At 43.8% G+C, this 17,903-nt stretch overlaps 1 long non-coding RNA gene across 1 annotated transcript; it reads left to right on the top strand.

Annotated features, from left to right (window-relative positions):
• The first annotated feature begins 10,348 nt into the window (after nucleotides 1-10,348).
• Gm35429 lies at nucleotides 10,349-16,765 on the top strand. Its single transcript, XR_390394.2, has 3 exons — nucleotides 10,349-10,647; nucleotides 13,161-13,315; nucleotides 16,304-16,765. It is a non-coding gene; the product is annotated as a predicted gene, 35429 (long non-coding RNA).
• Nucleotides 16,766-17,903: the final 1,138 nt, after the last annotated feature.

Genomic DNA, 17,903 nt, shown 5'->3' with positions numbered 1-17,903 from the left:
TAAAGTAAAACAAAGCATTAAGCCTACTGTTTGTTTCCATAACAAGACTGGGCAAGAAGCCACACAGGGAACTGGGATTGACTGAAATGGGTCAGAAGGAGGCAGACTGGCCACTCACCTGCTTCTCCTTATGATGAAAATTACTGTGTGGTAAACATTATTTCCTAAAAATTAGGGTCCTGGGGCTGCCTTACAGAGGGCCTGGGTTGAGTTCCCAGGACCACATAGCCCACAACTGTGCCTACCTGGTAACAGGTGATCTGAAGGCCTCTCTGGCCTCCGAAGGAACCAGGCACTGTGTTGCACATGCATACATGCAGGCAGACCAATCGTACACATAAAGAGTTTTACGAAGGTCCCTTCAAGCAGTAGGATGGTGGGAGGCAGGCGATTGCTGTGCGACTGGCTGACAGGTGACCATGACATCACACAGGCCACTTTTTATTCAGGGTCAGCAGGATGCTCAATGGTGAATGCACTCAGAGTTCAGGCAGAGCCTCCAGAGTTCAATCTTAGAATCCCTGACGGGAGGACAGGATGGCTCCTACACGCTGTCCTGTGACCTCCACACACATGCGGTCCCACGCACATAGTGCACACACATACACACACACACACGTGACAGCTGAGTGAAGCATACAGTATTCAAGAATCTCGATTGCTGGCTACAATCAGAAAACAGGCTGAGAGGAAGGATAAGTAAGTCAGAGGACGCAGTAAGGGGTTTGGCGTTTAAGATACGTATTTTGTATGTGCGCTCATGATTATTGTTTACAGTGTTTCTAATGTAAGCATTCCTTGGATAAACAATGCCTTTTGACTCAGAGCTAGGAAGTCCTCGTTATTTAATGAGCCTGTGGGCTGACTTTTTTTTTTCTCTTGCACAAATCCTGTTTGCCTTTGAGTCACCTTTTCTCATTAAACATCCCTGCCTGGCTTCGCTGTGCCAGGCTTCGCTGTGTTTTCTATTTTATTTTTAATCCTGACCCCTCTCCTGGAGGCTCAGTTATGTAATAATGCTCTGTGTGTTTCAGCACAGGCCGGCAACATGAACTACTCAACGACCAAATTCAAGAGCTGTATAAGCCTGGAGTCCTTTTATAGGCGGGCAGGATTCCATAGGAACTCCACATTAATGATTCAGAAAGCTGTTTCAGTAAGTCTATGCTTGTTTCTTGGGGCAGTCGTCTATGCGATACTAATTTCCAAATGCACTGCGTTCTCCTTCCTTAGCAGAAGGATGCTGCTGCCATCCCTCACTTGTAGGCTGTGTGTGGCTGATTGAATCCTGCTCTCTTAAGATATTGTGAAACACTGAATATTGTTGTTTTTACACAGCCTACTTCTTGTACTCATTACAGGAATATTGGGGCCAAACAAACACAGTAGAGGATAATTATTAAATGTTTTAAAGATTTATTTATTTTATGTATATGAGTACACTGTCAATCTCCTCAGACACACCAGAAGAGGGCATCAGATCCCATTACAGATGGTTGTGAGCCACCAGGTGGTTGCTGGGAATTGAACTCAGGACCTCTGGAAAAGCAGTCAGTGCTCTGAACTGCTGATCCTTCTCTCCAGCCTGAGGATAATTATTTTTTAAATCAACCATTTCATAAGTAAGAAATAACCACCATTAAATGAATTAAGTCCTCCCCATTTTTTTCTCAACATACATGTAACATTAAAAATGGTATCCAGCTAGGCACTGTGCCACATGTCTATGATCGCAGCACTACCAAGGTAGAGGCAGACACCTTGTCTCAAATCCAACTAACCAACCAACAAAATAGCTGTGGAGGAGAGCCGGGTATGGTGGACATGCCTTTAATCCCAGCACTCTGAAGGCAAAGGTTGGCAGATCTCTGTGAGTTTGAAATCAACTTCGCCTACATAGTGAGTTCTAGGACAGCCAGAGCTACATAGTGAGACCCTATCTTGGGAAAAAAAATTAGCAAAACAAACAAGGATGAGGGGTAAAGATGGACAGACGGAAGCCTAGGGATGAAGAAGAGCAGGAACTGCTTGTGAGAGGACCAGAGTTGGGCTCCCAGCACTGCAGGGTAGCTCAAAACCACCGCACTCCAGCCCCACAGGCTCCTGCCCTCATGTTCAGATATACACATAATTAAAATAAATATGAAAAATAGATGGAGGGGAAGATGCTAATATAGGCACACAAAAGCTTTAAAATTTTTCAACTGTATTGTTTTTGTTTTTGTTTTTTCAAGTTAGGTTTTTTTTTAGCCCTGGCTGTCCTGGAACTTGCTCTGTAGACCTAACTGGCCTTGAACTCACAGAGATCCACCTGCCTCTGTTGACCCAGTGCTGGGATTAGAGAAGTGTGCCTCCACCCACCTACTGGCTTTCAATTGTCTTTTAAAATGTTTTAGTGGGGCTAGTGAGATGGCTCAATGGGTAAGAGCACCCGACTGCTCTTCCAAAGGTCTGAAGTTCAAATCCCAGCAACCACATGGTGGCTCACAACCATCCGTAATGAGATCTGATGCCCTCTTCTGGTGTGTCTGAAGACAGCTACAGTGTACTTACATTAAATAAATAAATAAATAAATAAATATTTAAAAAAATAATAAAATAAAATGTTTTAGTAAGTCTGATGACCAAAGTCCTGTCCCCCAAACCCGAGGTGAAGAGGGAGAACCAGCTGACCCCCAAAGCTATCCTCTGACCTTCATGTGTGTGCCACACTTCATGTCCCCCTCATCATGCACACATACGCTAATAATAAGCTATAAAAATTGATTTTGTCTTTTTGGGGTTTGTTTTTGATAAAGTTTCCCTGTGTAGCCCTGGCTGTCCTGGAACACACTCTGTAGATCAGGCTGGCCTCAAACTCAAAGATCCAAAATCGACCTGCCTCTGCCTCCCGAGTGCTGGGACTAAAGGTGTGCACCACCACAGCTCAGCTGGTGTAGAAATTTTAAAGAAGGAAATTGTATTACTCAGGCTTCTTTAGAATAACAGAACGTATAGAATGTGTGTGTGTGTGTGTGTGTGTGTGTGTGTGTGTGTGTGTGTGTGTGTAGAAAGGGGATTTATTTAAGAATAACTTAGTCTGTGGTCCCGCTAATCCAACAATGGCTGACTGTAGCTGCTCAGTCCATGAGGCTGGATGTCTCAGACTGCCTTCAGTATACACTGGAATCCTGAAGAGGTAGGTTGTAATGCCAGTGAAGGAATGGACGTACTAACAAGTAGAGAGCAAACAGGCAGGAACTTTCTTGTCAAAGTATAACATAATAAAAACAGAATTCTAGGCCTTTAGGCCCAGGCTTGGGAATGTGGCCTTTGTAAAGGTATGCTAATCATAAAAGAGATAGCGACATTCCTCTACCCACCCGCTTCCTGGGTTCAAAGAGTGCTCATTCAAAGAAAGTCACCCTGGCCATTGCCAGAACCTGCAATGCAAATGTGCTATTGTTAGAGGCTCTTAGAAGCTGTCTTGAGAGTTAACAATTACCAGGTATTCCTTGTGACTCTTGTAACTTTACACTTCCTTGTGACTCTTAACTGGTATCTTTGGTATCTTCCAACAACGCCCTCCCCACTTCCTTGAGTTTCGGTTTCTTCCTTTAAATACCCCCTTACTCAGCTACACGGGGCGCCATGGTCCTCTACCCCTACGTGGTGTATGACCGTGGGCCCGAGAGAGCGCTCTTGAATAAAAATCCTCTTGCAGTTTGCAACAAGACCGTTTCTTGTGGGTGATTTTGGGGTGTCGCCTCTCCTGAGTCAGAACGTGGGGGAGTCCTCATGTTGTGGGTCTTTCACTTGCATGTTCTTATATAGGCTTCCAGATTAGATCTAGATTAAATATCTGGATTAAAGGTGTGTCCTTCTATCTCTAAAATCTGGATTAGAAGTAGATCTTCCCATTTCCAATTAAGCAGAAATACCCCACAGATGTGCCCTCAATTTGGGGGGGGTTTACTTAATTTCAAATGTATCAAATTGATATCCAAGAATAGCCATCACCAAGGTTCTCATATTTCATTGTATAAAAGATGGTTGTAATTTACTGGGGATGTATATTTTTATGGTTATAATTCAGATAAAGAGTTTGACTCGTATGAGACCAACTTGCCTTAAATCGCCGACAGAAGTATGTGAGCTGCTGCCATTACCTGGTGTTCTCTGCATGCCAATATTTACAGGTGTGGGCAGAGTGGAGTGCAGGATCCGTGCGTGGGTCCTGTGGATCCTCAGGGAGGCAAGGAGTCACTGCCTGTGCCATGAACAGGGTTGCAGGTCTTTAGACATATTTAAAAGTCATTTGTTTAGCCTTTCGTTTAATTCCCTTACACATTCCATATGAAAAATATCTTCTCACATTTTTGTAATACCCTTGTTCTTCAGATTTTCCGGGCTTTAGTTCCACAAGGAATTGGTCTGAGGCATGGTGTACACTGTAGAGCCACAGAAGGCCACCCAGACGAGAGTTTCTTCTTCCTGGGGATGTCACCCTCAGCATCCATTCATTTTCCATGTGGGTTTGAATCAGAAAAGTATTTAACATAAACTGGTGGAGATCACAGTCTAATGAAATGTTCTTCTCAGAACATACTTGAAGGTTTAAGGGGGGTGGTCACTTGCCGCAGACCCTCTGGGTCCCTTTGTCTGCGTGGAACGGGTCTCTAGGGCAGGTGGGCAAAACATTGGCGGGTGACAAACAGACCAACACGTGAGATTGTGTAGAATCTGAATGTATTGTCACAAAGTGAACACCAATCTTATATAGTACAGAAAATACAAAGGGTAGCAGGCAAAGTACATTGAAGTTACCTGAACAAAACAAAGGAATGACTTCAAAAGGATTTACAGGAACCAGGTAAATGTTTATAGTAAAGATAAAGCAGTCCTGACTAGGGTCAGTTTAGTGACGGGCAAGGATTTCACACTCTAGTGTTATACCTTTGAACCTTGTGAAGGCAAGCACCAGGGGGTACTGCTCTTGGCAGGCCTCATGAATAATGCAATATCACAACCCCCCTAATTCCCAGACCTTGCTAAATTCTTATGTGAGTGTAACTTTTAAGTATCTGGAGAATCTCCATTTGTCAGAAGAATTTACCAACTTGCTTCTAATATGCAATGTAGCCTGTACTGAAGATTTCTATCTCAGTGGGATTCCCTGGCTCTTTCATGGTATTCCCTTGTTTGGGTGCGATTTGCTACTGTAAACACCTTGCAGACCAGCTCTCAGCTACTGGCTCCGTCTTTTGTAATGCTTAATTAGTAACTGAATAGGTTAACTTCCTTACTGCATTCTTACAGGATTCTAAGCTCACAGGCTTCTGGGACCTTGGAACACTGGGGAGACTTAACTATAACAGAATTTTTCCATACACCAGACTAAGGGAATAGGGTATGAGTATATGGGTAAATGAGAACGCCAAAGCTCCAGGAGGTGAGTTTCCTTGAAACTCTTTTCCTCGTGAGTGCTTTCAGACTTTCAGCCTGTCAAGCAGACTTGACCAGAGGGCGTGGCAGTCACTCAGTCATGGTCCATTTGAACATTTTCATACAGCACAAAGATTTTCATGTTGTTTTAAGACAGGGCATCACTATATGTCCCTGGCTGGCCTAGAACTCTCCACGTAGACCAGGCTGACCTTCAGAGATCCACCTGCCTCTGCTTCCAACTCCTGAGATTACAGGTGTGCATTAGCACACTCAGCTGCTACTGTTTTAAATCTTGTCTGGTGTTAGGTAGAATAGAGTCTTGGTAATTTTATTTATTTATTTTACACAAGGTCTCATGTAGTCCAGGCTGGCCTTGAACTCACTATGTAGCTGAGGACGGCCTTGAACTTCTGGCCCCTTTAGTGCCTCTGCTTCTTGAGGCTGAGATTACAGCCACGTCAAGTGAGGGAAACTCGGTCTCTGGCCTTACTTGTTCACTGTCTATCTATTGATACCACTCTGGCTGCACACAGTAGGACTGTGTTCTCACTTTTCTTCCATCTGTCTCAGTCTTGGTCCTTTCCCTTTTGAAACAGGGTGAAGGCAGTAGAGTGTAAACTGGAAGTCTGGAAACCATTGAGAGTCCTTGTGTCTAAGCACAAGAACACAGTCAGCTCTCTATCATCTTAACTTGTTTTTATTGCCTGGGTATTTCTAGTATGTTGACATGTCCCATTTCCACATAGATTAGCTGGAATGAGAGTTACAACCAAGAAAAGTGGCAAGCAGGGCCTGGGGGGTCAACCATGAAGCAGGAGGCCAAATAGTTTAGCTTCCCAAGCCAGTGTTCACCTAAGTACAGCTTCCAGGTTCACTGACTGTGTGGGAGCTCCTGCCAGTGGGGACTGATTCCCACATACATCTAACCCTGCCCTAACCTCATACCAATCTGTCAAGAGAAAGCGGAACTTAAATCCAGCTTCACCACTTGGCCTCTCTTGACACTGGAGCAGTAAGGGCCATTAGCTGCTTGGCCCTGTTCTACCGCAGGCATCCACCGATACCACTCTGGCTGCACACAGTAGGACTGCACCCTCATGTTTCCCATGTGGCCTCCACTGACAGTGTTGCCTTCATCTGGTGCCCCATCTAGGTCTCTTCTGACATTCTCATGAGTTAGGGGATACCTGTGTATGTGTGTGCGTGTGTGTGCGTGTGTGTGCACACGAGTGCACGTTTATACTGAGTGGTGCTGCACTGACCCATTGGGGTTGGGGGTGGGGCCTAGGGGAAAGTCCTGGCTGTTTGTGGCATTATCTGGTTCACACGAGTGGAGATGGAGTCCTTTATTGTGGCATAATGAAGGAGAGAGTCTGGTTGAATGGGAAAGAGGTCAGATTTTTTTTTTTTTAAGATTTATGAATATACTGTAGCTGTCTTCAGACACACCAGAAGAAAGCATCAGATCCCATTACAGATGGTTGTGAGCCACCATGTGGTTGCTGGAAATTGAACTCAGGACCTCTGGAAGAGCAGTCAGTGCTCTTAACCACTGAACCAACTCTTTTTTTTTTTTTTAAGATTTATTTATTTATTATATGTAAGTACACCATAGCTGTCTTCAGACACTCCAGAAGAGATTCAGTAATCATTACAGATGGTTGTGTGCCACCATGTGGTTGCTGGGATTTGAACTCAGGGCCTTCGGAAGAGCAGTTGGTGCTCTTAACCACTGAGCCATCTTTCCAGCCCCTGAACCAACTCTTAATCCAAGTCCCAGAAGTTGTCAGTTTTATTCGTGTTTTTTAAGCTAGAACCTGTAGCTACTGTCAAAAGCTTTTTTTTTTTTTTTCCTTATTAGGCTGTCCATTTCTTGGTCCTCTTTCTTGGTCTTGTTGCTATAAAACAATACCTGAGATGGGGTGCTTAATAAAGAAAAAAGGTCTGTTTGGTTCACAGTTCTAGTTCTTTTATAAAGTACAAAATATATGACTTTGGTATCTGTCAAGGGCTCCATGTCTTTGTTACAACCCAGATATGAGCCGGGCGTGGTGGCGCACGCCTTTAATCCCAGCATTCGAGAGGCAGAGGCAGGTGGATTTCTGAGTTTGAGGCCAGCCTGGTCTACAAAGTGAGTTCCAGGACAGCCAGGACTACACAGAGAAACCCTGTCTCGGAAAACCAAACCAAACAAAACAAAACAAAAAACAAACAAACAAAAAATGTATGGTATCTTCAGCAATGCCTCCTTCCTCTGGTGAAGCTCAGTCCCACTGAATACATCTACAAAACACTTATATAGGTAAGGTTTAGGGAACACTGCAGAGGAGGGACAGAAAGATTTTGAGAGCCAGAGGATCAGTTTCTGTGAGATTGTGTCTCCTAGTAATGTCAGAAGCTAGACCCATAAATTTAGTCTCACTAACAGGACTGCCCAAACTTGAGTTGAACATAGATGACACCAATAGACATGTCAAAATGGACAGAGAAGAATGTATGAGGTTTTAATTCTATACAAAGAACTACAGATAGCTAAGGATAGTCAGAGAAATAGTCTTTCCCAGGGAAAAGCACACCAATTGGTTATCCAACACCAAATGGTCAGCCTTGGAAACATACACAAGTAAGGTTATGTAGATTAAACAGGTTATATTTAGGAATCTGTAAGTATATGCACATATATATAGATAGATAGATAGATATAGATATAGATATAGATATAGATAGATATAGATATAGATATAGATATAGATATAGATATGCCTTAGTTAGGGTTTTACTGCTATGAACAGACACTATGACCAAGGCAACTCATATAAGGACAACATTTAATTGGGGCTGGTTTACAGGTTCAAAGGGTCAGTCCATTATCATCAAGGTGGGAGCATGGCAGTGTCCAGGCAGATATGGGGTTGTAGGAGCTGAGAGTTCCACTTCTTGTTCCAAAGGCAGCTAGAAGACTCGCTTCCAGGCAGCTAGGATGAGGGTCTTAAAGCCTACACCCACAGTGACACACCTACTTCAACAAGGCTACACCTCCTAATAGTGCCACTCCCTAGGCGAAGCATATACAAACCATCACAACATATATGCACATAACAACAACTAATGACAAATGAGGCCCTGAATTTGAAAGAGTGAGGAGAGGTATATAGGAGGGTTTGGAGGGAGATAAGAAAAGAGAAATGTTGTGATTGTATTATAATCAAAAGAAAAAAAAAGTGGAGTATCCAGTATACAAATCTATGAGGTCCAGAGTCACGTCTGGGCCCATACAATACACCTCTGAAATAAAAGGAGACCTTCTCCTTGAGACACAGAGCCAGCCTTGCCTGCCTTGGATGCAGTTCGTGAGATAAGGATGTTCTAAGGACATGAAGGTTCAGACTGGCTGAAAGAGTGCTCCAGAATGTGCATCGGAATTGTTTTAAGTCAATCATGAAACATCACTAACACTTAAACTGCTTAGAGGGCTCAAGGGCACAGTCATTAGGAGCACACAGAGTTCTTACAAAGGATCCGAGTTTGGTTCCCAGCCCTCAAGGCAGGTAGCCCACAACTGGCTGTAATGCCAGTGCCAGGGGATCTGTCACCGTCCTCTGGCCTCCAAGAACACCAGAACACACACACACAATCAAAATTTAAAAAACTGTTTATATGTATTTGTAAATTAAAGTCTGGGAATGTGTTGAGGTTTAATTCAAACATAATTCTTATACCCCCAACTGTATGAAGGCCCAGCACTATATCAGGCATCACAAATAAATGTGAAGTGGTAGCCATAGTCTTCAATGTTCTGTCTTAGGGAAGTCTCAGCTATAGTCTCAACCATAGAATAGACAACCGAGATTATATACATACAAAATTTACCCATTTTATATTGTTTAAATGTCACGTGTCTCATGCATCATTTATCATGGTTGCTATTTAGTCTCTGTGTCTTCCAAGGGAAGAATATTAGCTCCATGACACTAGGCACCTGGGTTATCTGTTCACAAGCAGGAGCACGTGCTCAGGAAGTGAACAGTGACTAATCGGGTGGGTGTGCTTTCTTGTGTAGGCTGAGCACTTGGGCAAGATGACAATAAGTCAAAGGAGCCATGGGGACATATGGGATCATGAACTATTTGATCACGTGAGAAGACAGAAAACTAAACAAGAAAGTGGAGTGTTCTGAATGCCAAGACCAGAGTGCTGTTGTGAGTGCAGGAGACTGTGCTAGGTCATCCTGCAGAGAACCCAAAGTGATGAGAACCAGGAAGAACCAGTGGTTTTGTCTGGGGAGGGGGCTAAGAGAAGGCTACAGCAGCTACAGGGCAGCTACAGCAGAGAGAGTGGAGTGGACTTCGGTCCATGCAGGAATGACAGAGCTGATAGGACCATGAGGAAGTCTGCCAGGGAACAGGCAACAGGCAGCTGCCCATCAGCTGGCAGCTGTTCATTCAGTAGAGAAGTGTGAATTGTCATTTACCACTGTCTCAAGAGGAGCATTCTCTCACTCTTCTTTTGTTCTGAGGACAAAGAGCTCCCAGTTTCACGAGTGCCCCAGTGAGGCTTCCAAGAGCCTGGGCTGGACAGTCAGAACCAATACAAGAACCAACAGGGAGAACCAACTCATGAAAGTTGTCCTCTGCCTCCTACACGTGAGGCATGACACACTTCACAGCAAAGAAACATAAAAAAGAAAAATGAGTGAAAAAAATTTTAGCAAGTCTTTATTCTGTGTTTAAATAATTTTCTTTCTTTCTTTCTTTCTTTCTTTCTTTCTTTCTTTCTTTCTTTCTTTCTTATATGTAAGTACACTGTAGCTGTCTTCAGACACCCCAGAAGAGGGCGCCAGATCTCATTATGGATGGTTGTGAGCCACTATGTGGTTGCTGGGATTTGAACTCAGGACCTTTGGAAGAGCAGTCAGTGCTCTTAACTGCTGAGCCATCTCCTCAGCCCCCTTAAATAATTTTCTTATAACTAATAAGGTTTTTAAGTTAGGACTCAAAAAATGTCCATGCATTACCTCAATGTTCTTTCCTCTCTCTTCAGTTTGCGTCTGATACCTAGACATAGTCAGCCTGTGATAGAGCTGCAGATGAAGGGGCCTCTTTGTAACAAGTACCACTCATCTTCCTCTGGTACCAATCTCCTGGCTTGGTGCCAGTTCAGCTTCCTAGCCAACTGGACGCAGCCTCCTCCAAAGGACAGCAAACTACAGCACCACAGCGGGTAAAGTCACTAGACATTTGAAAGCCATCTTGGGCCATACTTGGACATGTAGGTTTCTGTCTACACTAAAACAGTGCCTGCTATTTCTATGGTTTGGATGTAATTTGTCTCCCTGAACCGTCATGTATTAGAACCTGGCCCCAGAGAAGTAGTGTTGGGTGGTGGTGTGGAAACGTAAAGGTATAGGGTCTGGAACAGGCTCATGTATTTAGGAAGCTGAGGCAGGAGGATCAGCAGTTCAAGACCAGCCTGGATGATAGAGTGAGACATGCTACTGAAAGAGTGTAAGGCATTCTGAAGGAACTGAGCTCTGTGTGACACTGAGTTTGAGTGACCGGCGACGTCAAAGCCTGAATCACTTCTGAGTTCCGGTATGATCATGTGACTGATCCCTTTTTACACATGCCCCATGCTCCATGGTGGTCTCTGCTATGAAGCCTTCAAAGCCGGCAGTGTGCTCCTTGGATTTCCAGACTCCTAAACTGAGCTGAACAAACAACAGCAACAACAATCTCGTCTCTGGTATTTTATTATGATAACAAAAACTAGAATAATCAATCCATATAGCATAGAGGGTAGCTTTTGTATCCATAAATTTAACCTGAGAAAAAGCTGGCAAACAGATGAGGTGTAATTAAGAGATTTTATTTTAATTACTTGATTGATCAATTACTTAGTCTTTATGTTTTTATTTCTAGATAAGTTTTATATAGTCCAGACTGGCTTCAAATTCTTTATATACCTGAGGTCAACATTGAACTCCCAATTCTCTTGCCTCCACCTGTCTCAAAAACAAACAAAACAAAACAAAACAAAACACAGTAGCAAACAAAAACCCCAAGCAAAATAACAGTGAAATCAGTTAGGGTGCAAGCATTCTTGGGCATAGATTCCTTGAATAGTGTTTGAATTGTTTTCCAGAACCCACTCAAGCCTGTAATTCACAGGTAGACCAGAAGTTTCAGGTCATCCTTAACTGTAGAGTTTGAGGTCAGCCTAGGCTACACGAGGACCTGTCTCAAAAATTAAAACAAATGGAAATGTGTATAGGCCATAATCACTGACTAGAAATGAAGCAAAACGAGAAACAAGTACGAAATATTACAACACCCATGCTGGAAAAAGCACGTTTCTAACTGGTAAAAACAGACTGTTGGAAATAACCTAAATGTTAAACGAAGAGCATGAAGTCAGCTTACGCTGTGAAGCCTGTCTTCTTATGCTGTTGACTTGAGACTGAAAGAACCTAGTGGGGAAACCTCCACTCAATTCCCCATTCGGTGTGCACCCAAGAATCACGAACAGAACAGAACGCCTTGATGTAAAAACATGAGGTAGTTTAATGGCGGAGCTCCGGGTCGAAACGTATCTCACACAGGAGACAGTGGTTTTGACCACGAGGCTTGGAAGCTAGGGGTTTTTATAGAAAAGGGGTGGGGCTGGGGGAGGAATTGGCTCGGTTTCACATGATTGGTTCATTTAAACATCATTTAAACTGACTGTCAGAAGGGCGGGAGATATACCGGACCAGTCTAGCATGTCATTTTATTTATCTTTATGGCTAAGCAGCCTCAGGAATGTCTTAACTACGGGCCTGCCCGGGCATGTCCTGGTCTGTTCTGCTATGTTCTCAGCCCCAGGTTTCAAAGCTCACAAACAACTCTTTGGACTATTTGACATAAATTACATGAATCACAGGTCTCAAGTTTTATTTTCTTTCAAGACGAACAATTAGAAGCTGATGTGTTCCCAACAAGTTTAACTTCTAAAGTCTGACTTGCAAAAGCCCTGGAGAGCCTAGGATTTGCGACCTGGAAAGTGCCTTGCCAGCTGCGCCATGCACTGACCCAGATGTCTCCAGCTTGCAAGCTCGAGGCTTCTACCCAGAACAAAGGCCTACTTTGTTTTCTGAAGGCAAGTGCTGGATTCGAGGAGAGGGCTGTGCAGTGTCGGAGGGAGATTGTACTTGGGTCTAGGCCCTGTTGTCTGGAGTTGCTAGGCAACATTAAAAAGGTGAGAGGAAATGCAGTCTGTCCTACCGCTAACTTGTTTGTGAGCAGCTGCAAGTGAGACCTAATCTCTGAAGTGATATTTGTTTCTAGAATCTTTTTTACCTCCCTCCTAAATTTAATCTTCCTTGCTTTCTTCCTTTCCCCCTCCCTTCTGCTCCTTCTTCCCTCCACCCCTTCTTTCCCTCCCTCCTTCTTTCCTCCCTCCCTTTCTCCCTCCCTCCTTCTTTCCTCTCTCCCTTCCTCTCTCCCTCCTTCTTTCCTCCCTCCCTTCCTCCCTCCCTCCTTCTTTACCTCCCTCCCTCTTCCCTTCCTCCTTCTCTTCCTTCTTCCTCCTTTTCTCTTTTGACACAGTGTGTAAGGTAGCCCAGGCTACCCTCAGCTCCATTATGTAGCCTGGGCTATTCTTGTACCCCTCATCTTCCTGCAACAACCTTCCAAGTGCTGTGATTACATGCATGCATTACCATGTCTTCTAAACTTTGTTACCATAAATTTAAACAGACTCTGATGTGCACTGCTCCCATGGATCGTTGGTAATTAGGGGACAGACCTCGAGAGCACCGGATACTGAGCTAATGGCAATTACAATCCAAGAAATAAGACCACGTCCACTCTCTGTCACCACTGTGTCTCACACCATCAAGGGGGCCATGAGGGTAAGTATGGAGAAGCTGGGTGAACAGTAGCCCACAGGCAGGGCCTGGGCAGAGGGGGCCTGGGCAGAGGGGGCCTGCGACTGGACTCCATTGGAGTCCCTGGCATTGTGGTTTCCTGACTCTGAAGTTTTAACTGGGAAATTAGACAGATATGTTGTCTCATGAAAAAGAATCCCCTAGAGATTAGCTATGCCTGGGAAACCCTGAGGAAGTAGAGGGTAGGCGCGTGATGAGAGAATTCCAAAGAAACTGGAATTTGAAAGGAAATGTTTATAGTTAATGTTTAATTTAAAAAATGTCTATTGTTAAACCAAACATGGTGACACATGCCTATAACCCCATCACTTGAGTTCTGCCTGGAGTTCAGGGCTAGTTTGAACTACACAATAAATCCCTGTCTAAACAAACAAACAGATAAATAAATAAATAAATAAATAAATAAATAAATAAATAAATAAATATTCTATTGTAGGGAAATGCACAAAGAAAATTGACTGTTTTCCCACTATCCTGAAATGACAACTCTTTGCACTTTGTTATATATGTCTTTCACATGTTTTTAAGTTGAAGTTTTAAGTTCTTCTGACACTGATTAAATATTTGCAACTGAAAATAAGTCTGTATTAACCACTTTAAGTGTATGGAGAGGAACAATATAGACATTCACATGGTGCAGACACTACTACCTGAATGCTTTGTATTTTACAAGACTAGAATTTACATGGTGCCTGTCTTTAACCCTGGCCCTCTGGAGGCAGAGACAGGGGAACCCAGGGTTGAAAGCCAGTCTGCAACATGATAGGTTAGCCTGGGCTAATAGTGAGACCTTGGACTGATCTGTCTCCTATAGGGATATATACTAGGCCACTATCAGTGACAGTGACCAAAAGTTCTTCTGGGCTTTCCAGTGGCTGACAGAGATGGTTACTGTCATCTTTGCTGGACTCTATAATTCCTATTTGCCCTGACCTCTATTGTCTGGCTCAGACTGCTGGTAGTTCATGTAAGGGGCCAATGATAGAGTATTTTATTGATATAACCTCTGTCCCGAACCTCTAACACACAGACATAAAAACACACACAGACACACACATAGACAGACACACATAGATATATATAGACATACACAAACACACACACACATACACACACATACACACACACACACACACACACACACACACACACACGCGCGTGCGCGTGCGCGCGCGCAAGTCATTGCAGTCTAGAGATCTGTACTTTGAAAGTTCTCTCCCATCTCTTCACGATCCATAGAGAGCCTGTGCCTTCATGACTGACTATGCCCCTACAGTATCTCATCTCTGAAGTGTTTCCTATTGTAAGGCATTTGTAACTGCCTATAAAATAATTAATCCTCCGCTAGGAGAAACAACCTTGAAATGATGTCCCTGGTGACCTTTCCATTGTCCCAGGCTTCACAGAGCATCTGCAAACAAGTCCAGGCTCCTTTGCCTGCCTATGGGATGCAGATAATTATACCTGTTTTCAAGCATAAGGTTTAGGGTGAGACATGGCTAAGTCAATCTGAGCTGGAAGTTTAAAAACTGATGTAAATTGATTTAGGGAGGTAAACTCTGAATGCCCACCCCACCTCGCCCCCCACCCCTCATCCCTGTCAGTTAACCAACTCCTCTCTTTGTCCACTCACCCTGCGAGGAATAAATGGGCCATCACTAAGCGACCCAGAGATGGAGATATCTGTAAGAGTCAGGTTTCAAATTGATGTCCTCCTCAAGATGTAGTGTGTATGCAAAAAGTAAATAGGACAATAGCAAACAGAATGACAAAGCAAGTAATTAAACCCCAAAGGACATCTGTACAATACAAACGTCCACACAGCCTCTGTAGCTAGATTGTTATTGGTAATGAAGGTGGGATGATCCGATTTGGTGAACTGCTTGGTCTAGAGGCTTTCCACTTTACATGGCCTCTGACTACGTGGATACCAGGCCATCAAATCCACTGCTTTACAGTTATGCTAGAACTCGACCCAGCTAGATGGGAATTGGACATCTTTAGAAATGAACTGAACTCAGAGGGTGTTGGGAAATGTTGGTAAACGATCCGGTTCTCAGTGTAAGCCGTGCTCAGGAACTTCTCCATGGAAAGTTTCTGACCCCGAGTATCTACTCTCCATCAAGGGCATTGTTTCCTATTTCCCTGGACATTTCCTGCTGGTCTTTCACACACTGTACAAGGAGGTGTGGCGAAGGCTTTGTCTGTTCTTGTAACTGGACAAACCAGGGCTCAGAAAAATCAAGTTCTTTTGCTTTCTTCTCCCCTCCACCCTCCTCGCTTGCCTCAAGGTTACTATAAAGACAGGATTAGAATCAGGGTTGGCTGCCTCCCTGCTTCATGCTCCATCCTTAGGGTAAGCCAGGTCTTAGGGCACTTTTCATTTGCTGGCTTGTTTAAGCAATGCCATTCTGAGTCAGGTAAATGTGCTTTAGTCGAGTGAAAGCCGAAGTGTCTAATATGCTTCTTTTTTGGAATAATTTTATTTACAGTAATTGCTTCGCTGCTTTTCACAAAATACATTGTGTTCTCAATGGGGAAATATGTCTGTATTTAAACTTCACTATCTAGTGACTTGGTCCATGTTCTTTGCATCTAATGACATCTGGCAGTACCCAGAGTTCCTGATGACACAATGCAGAGCATTGCCTCTGTCTGTTTTTCTTTCAGCTGGGGCTTACTAGAATCTTAGATTTCGAATGGACTTTATGGGGTCATTTAGTTGCAATTCATACCCAGTACAATTATGCAATAATCTCTTCCATAGTATTCTAAGCAGTGACTGTCACTCCTTGTCCCCACCATCTCTATGACAAGGTACTCACAACTGAACACGGCAGTTAAATCCTCTCTGTCTCTCTGTCTCTGTCTCTGTCTCTGTCTCTGACTGTCTGTCTGTCTGTCTGTCTGTCTGTCTGTCTCTCTCTCTCTCTCTCTCTCTCTCTGAGACAGGCTCTGACTGGTCTGGAATGTGCTGTGCAGACCAGGCCGACCTAGAAGTCAAGCACAGAGATGAAAGGCACACACCACCACCCTTAGTTTAATTTCATTTTGAACACTGAGTTGCTGCATCGTTCTTCAGGCTGCCACGAAGAACTAAGACTTTTGTCTCCTTGTAACTTTTGTTCTTCTGGCCCTAACATGGTGCTGGTGAGATTGAAGTCAAATAATTTGAGTTGGCTGTAAAGTTGAACATTTCACTGTGATGAATATGTGTGGTTTCATATTGCCTTCTGACCGGGCATTTGGTAAGCATTTTATGTTCCCTTGGTTGTTCCTCTTTTGTACCTTGTACGAGTGCCAGTCTTAAATTTGCCAGAGAGAGAAAAATGCAACTGAAATAAGTCAGGTAAAGAAAAAAGATTGTGTAATTGCAAGATCCTGTGAGGTGGAGGGGGGGAGAGGAAGAGGGAGAGGGAGAGGGAGAGGGAGAGGGGGAGGGGGAGGGGGAGGGGGAGGGGGAGGGGGAGGGAGAGTTTAAAATTTTTGAGATTGGGCGGGCGAGATGGCTCAGTAGGAAAGGTATCTGATGCTAAGCCTGGTGTTCATCCCCAAGTCCTACCACGTGGTAGAAGAAAACCATCCTGAAAGTCGTCCTCTGACCTCCACATGTCAACACACAAAATACATAAATCAAATTTAAAATGTTCAACAAAACCCTTGAGATAGGCCCTTGTTACACAGATTCAAATTCTTGATTCTCCTGCCTCAGTTTTCCCAGTGCTGAGATGCCAGGCAAGAACCTCCAGCTCTGGCTAGAGGCAGCTTTTGATCCAGCCAGATCCAAACTCAGACATTCCAGTCATGGAAGTCTTACTTCCAGCAAGACAAAAAAAGCTATACACATATTTGATCAGGAAAAAAAAAAAAAAGCCTAAAAAATGCTTTGCTTCTATGAGTGATTGGAATAAAGGCTTACCAGCAGGGAACTCCCCAGCACTACAACCCCAATCACTGTAATCTTTAATATTGAAATCTCCCAGGTCGTCCCTGGAGCTCGAACTCCAGGAAGTCACAGTCAAGAGATTCAAATCCTAAAACCTAAATCTAGACCTCAACCGGAAATTCCCATGGTGGGAAAACTGCTGCATAAAAGGGCAGTAAGTCTGGGGCGGTGGTGGGGGCGGGGGGGGGGGTTGGGGGAAGGGATGGGGGGAAGGGATTAGCTGCTCACTATGGCAGGAATGAAACTTCAGTGTATTTATTATCTGCATTGACATCCCTTCAAGTTTTTAAGGCACTTACAGTGTGTTTGTGTGACGAAGCCAGAAATGTTAACTGGTTCCAAAATAATGATGTGAGGAGCAACAAGATGGACAACTACTGCAGTTTAGTCACCGGCCATTTTTCTGTCAACTGTGCGGTCTGTGTGTGAATACATGCAGGATGGACTTTAGTCTATTCAAAAAAAGAAAAATGTGCATGTGTGATGTAGAAGATGGAAAAAGTAGGAGTGAATATCAAATCATAGAAAAAAAAAATTAAAACAAGCAGTATGAGGCTGGGGGATGGCCCTGCAGTTAGAGCACTGGCTGCTCTTGCAGAGGACTTG

This window comes from Mus musculus, chromosome 4 (genome assembly GCF_000001635.26).
Source record: "Mus musculus strain C57BL/6J chromosome 4, GRCm38.p6 C57BL/6J".
Lineage (NCBI taxonomy): Eukaryota > Metazoa > Chordata > Mammalia > Rodentia > Muridae > Mus > Mus musculus.
Note: the sequence above shows the minus strand (reverse complement) of the source record. Positions and strands in the feature narration are given on the sequence as shown.